Raw genomic sequence first — 4757 nt, 5'->3', positions numbered from 1 at the left:
TTCCCTTTAAAGTCCCAGGGTCTTTGTATTTGGGCGCTGCAAAACAACAAGGGGAGCCGGGAAGGGGGGCTGATAGTTCGGCTTCACAAGGCCGCGACAGGCAGGCAGACAACCACTCTGAGGAAGTTCTCCGGAGAGGGAAGGAATTCTGACTAAATTCCAAAAGGCTGCCATGCAAAAAAAAAAAAAAACGTCTTGAGGATGAAACTACGAGCTTTGTCTCCTTTCCTATTATCCTGGAAAAAATATATTCAAAATAAATATTGCCAGTGCTGTCCTATCTTCTCCGGTGCACATCTTTAATGTGATTCTTCAGGTTGGCTTGTAAAGACTTCCTTCGCTCAGGCTTTAAGGCAGTGGTTCTCAACCTGGGGGTCAGGACCCCTTTGGGGGTCAAATGACCTTTTCACAGGGGTCGCCTAAGACCATGGGGAAAAGACAAATTTTCCATGGTGTTAGGAACTAAAGCTTCTCTTCTGGCTCCTTGGAACATATTTTTACAATCCAATCAGGCGTTTACAATGGGGGTGTCCCCCTGACCTTCCTGCCAATCAGCTTAAAGCTCTGCTGGGAGGATTGGGGCTTGACTTGTGGTTGGGGGTCACCACAACATGAGGAACTGTATTAAGGGGTCGCACCATTAGAAAGGTTGAGTACCACTGCTTTAAGGGGTCCAGAGTACTTAACATCTGGATCCCCCATTGCTATGTTGTTCTTGCATTTTCCAATATACTATTTCAAACATGCTCATAAGGCACTTGCAGTTGATTTGCTGCCAAGGCAATAGATGCAAGACTGTATCGTCCTTGTGAAGGTCTATAAAAGTACAGTAATTGCCATGAAGGTTGCAGTACTACTATTTTATAAGAACCTAAAGATGAGCCTACCAAAGGGGCCATGCTATAGGCCTAATGCTATGGACCAGTGTTTCCCAACCTTGGCAACTTGAAGATATCTGGACTTCAACTCCCAGAATTCCCCAGCCAGAGAATGCTGGCTGGGGAATTCTGGGAGTGGAAGTCTAGATATCTTCAAGTTGCCAAGGTTGGGAAACACTGCTACAGACAAAATAGTTCCAAGAGAAGGTCTTCCTTCCCCACATAACCTCTATTTTCAAATAACCATTATAAAGTGTGTTGTGTATGAATTGAGAGAAGAGGGTTCATCAGAATAGGGAGTATTAGGATAAAACAGTTCATACTATGGATATGGAGGACTAAAATTATTAGGAGAAATAGTTTGCCACCTGAGAAGTTTGCAGATGAAGCATTGCTTCTTGCTTGAAATAATACAAGTTAGAAAATTCAAATTTTACAGGAGAAACTGGTTTCTTACCTCCTGCTCCAGTGTACGACATCACTCAATCTAAAGGCAAATGGATGGAGGCCAGAATGAATCCAGTATTCCATACTTGGGTTTTGGCAAAATTCTAGTAGGTATGCCATACAAGACTATAATCCATTTCTTTTTAAGATTCTAAAGCCTTTGTAGTAGTTTTGTTCCAACAAAGTAATACATCAAACCTATTGACTAGGAATAACTTATTTTGTTAACATTTTGCCTTCATTTTAAAAAAAAAATCATTGGAATTTAGCTTCCATAATTTAAGATGGGACGGGGTGGAGTAAGAACTGAAAATATGGCCATCTTATTCCTTAACTGCAGCTGAATGGAGATTTGCTTAGATTCATGGCATGGGTTAAGCCTTTAATGAAAGAGCTCCTATCCTATTGTTCATACTTGTGCTTACTCTGCCATTGTATAAATAAAATGCTAAACTGAATAAATTGTTCACTTGAACTAATAGGTCTCTTGAAATGTATTGTGCAGGTTTCTCATCTCCTCCATTCCACGTTTGCTAATGCTAATATTTGGGTACACCTAGCGTTGTATCAGAAGCATAGATCTAGAACATAACAAGATTAGTTCAGATAACTACATTTGCAAGATACAAATGTTTTTCCATTTTGCCAATCATTCATCTACAACTGAAAAAAGAAAAGTCTAATAAAAAGTTTTTTCTGGAGTAAGGTGTGTGTGATCTTTTTATTTATTTATTTATTGATTTGATTTGATTTGATTTGTATGCCACCCCTCTCCATAGACTCGGGGCGGCTAACAACAATAGTGAAACAACATATAATAAATCTAATATTTAAAATAGTTTAAAAGACCCTAATTTAAAAACCAAACATACACACAAACATACCATGCATAAATTGTATAGGCCTAGGAGGAAGAGAATATCTCAATTCCCCCATGCCTGATGACAGAGGTGGGTTTTAAGGAGCTTACGAAAGGCAAGGAGGGTGGGGGCAATTCTGATCTCTGGGGGGAGTTGGTTCCAGAGGGTTGGGGCCGCCACAGAGAAGGCTCTTCCCCTGGGTCCTTTTTATACTTGATTTAACTCTGGTGTACTCAATTAGCAAAATTTAATGGGTCACAAAATCAACAGAATAAATGGACCACCAGGTTGTTGTTTTTTAAAAATGCTAATCTAAAGTAAGGTTTACTTTGCAGAGTGATGTGTTACCTTCAATACATATGTTGATATAATTTAAATCAGTCAGGTTTATTATTTTTTTTCAATTAAAGATGTAATGATCAACAAAATACTGGAAAACTTTAAAATTGTACAAGAGCACAACACTGAGCACATAAACCACAGAAACAAAACTAATATGTAAATATAAAATACACTTAAGATACAGAAGGATCATTTTTTTAAATTAATATTTTTATTGATTTTTATAATATAAAACACACACAGAACGTATGACATGTGCTCAGTGCTTGTGCCCACCACCAGACAATCAATCATACCCTACCACCAGTTCCGGGTATTTCTTGTATAAATCATTTTAAACCCAAGAGTGAAATATTCCTTTACATATTATAAAGTGATTCCAACTTGTTTCTTATAGCTTGGTCTCGGATCCTACTTGCCATATATTGCCTTACCTTGTCCCATCGCCCCATTAGCTGTTGCAAATCAGTTTCATTAATCGAATTCATCCTTTTATCCATAATCTCGATGTTGTCCACCATATACCTATAACAATTTTTCATTGTCCATTTTGTCGCGTCTTTCCACCCCAAGACTATTACCGCCTGAGCGGTTTCTATCACTGCCTGTTTTCTCTGTATTCTCCCATCTCACTACTTTTAACTAATACTGTCATTTCCTTAGCAATCGTCCATCTTATATTTAATATCCTATTAATATCCTCTTGCACTTTTTGCCAAAAGTTCTGCACCACTGGGCATTCCCAGAGCATATGCATAAACACTCCTTTATCTTGGCACCCATGCCAACAGATACCTTTAACGTTCTGCTGAAAGTGTGCAAGTTGAACGGATGTGTAATACCACTTATGTAATATTTTCCTTCTCATTTCCCTAACTCTTGTACTCTTGATTTTCCTTATATTCTCTACTATATTTTCCATCTCTTGCACCTCTACTTGTATCTCATTTTGCCACCATTGAGTCAATTCTTGGATCACATCCCCATCTGACTTCACTAGCATCTTATATATATTGCTTGCTTGCGCCTTTGTACCCTCAGTTTTTTCTTATTATTTTCTCTAGCTCTATCTTCTCCCTAAATAGTGCTTCTTTATTCTCCCTTTCATTCAGATATTTACATATTGCATTTATTTGTAGCCATCTTCCCTTACCCAGCCACCATTCTATACGATTTCTACTTGGCCTCCCATCCTTCTCATATAATTGTTCTATCTTAGTTATCCCTCTTGCCTTCAACTCTCCTATACCCCTATTTAAATTTATTTCATTATATTTATTTATTACATAAATCGATGACAGTTTTGATTTATATAATCCTATTTTCCCCCTGCCATTTTTTCCAAATTTCCATAGTCCCTTTCATGGGACCTATTAGTAAGATACAGAAGGATCCTGACAGACTTGAACATGGGTCTCTTTCAACTGTTACTGTATAGGAGAAAGTATCTGATACCAGAATGTATTCATATTCAGCCTTTCACAACAAAATAAAGATGATCTGTTTGAATTACTTTACCGGTAACTAGAAGACATAGTTCCAATGGTTTTCCAAGACTTTTTATTGCTACATTAATTTGAAGATAACTCTCAAGATTGGTTTTTTGTGGAATACACTAATGTTTACTTGAGCCATTAAATTAACTCAATCGCCTAACTCCTCGCAATTTACTGAACCAGGAATTAAGCATGTTGCACCATGAAAATGGTATTAGATTTTCTTCCATTGCTGACTATCAGTTGCAAATTCTAGACATGCAAAAGCAATTGGAAAAGGAGAATATTGCATTTTTCAAAAGGTTTGTGGCAGGCATGACAAGTGAGCTCTTTTCAACATTAGCAGACATTATTTTTAACTTGCTTTCCTTACCAGAGGAGTATCAGTTGTAGAACTGGGACAAAAATATGGGTTCTTTACATTAATCTGGTTTTACAATTTTGTTCAGCTTCTCACAGAAATATTCCATGTGTGTTTAGAATCCCTGCCTATGTGATACATAGTATATTTGTAGCTTTGAAGTGTCAATAGATGTGTATATGTTAGAAAAGTGGATTCTAAGAACATAAGTTGATAATATAGTCGACCAGAATATTGTGTGAGTACATGTTGAATGCTGAAATTCCTAAAGCAGTATCAGTGGCTACATAGTGTCATTTTTTTCATGTGTAGGAAGGAATGAAGTAATGGCTCTATATAACACAAAGGGAGGGAGCTGCCTCCCGCCTTTCAC

This window comes from Erythrolamprus reginae, chromosome 2 (genome assembly GCF_031021105.1).
Source record: "Erythrolamprus reginae isolate rEryReg1 chromosome 2, rEryReg1.hap1, whole genome shotgun sequence".
Lineage (NCBI taxonomy): Eukaryota > Metazoa > Chordata > Lepidosauria > Squamata > Dipsadidae > Erythrolamprus > Erythrolamprus reginae.
Note: the sequence above shows the minus strand (reverse complement) of the source record.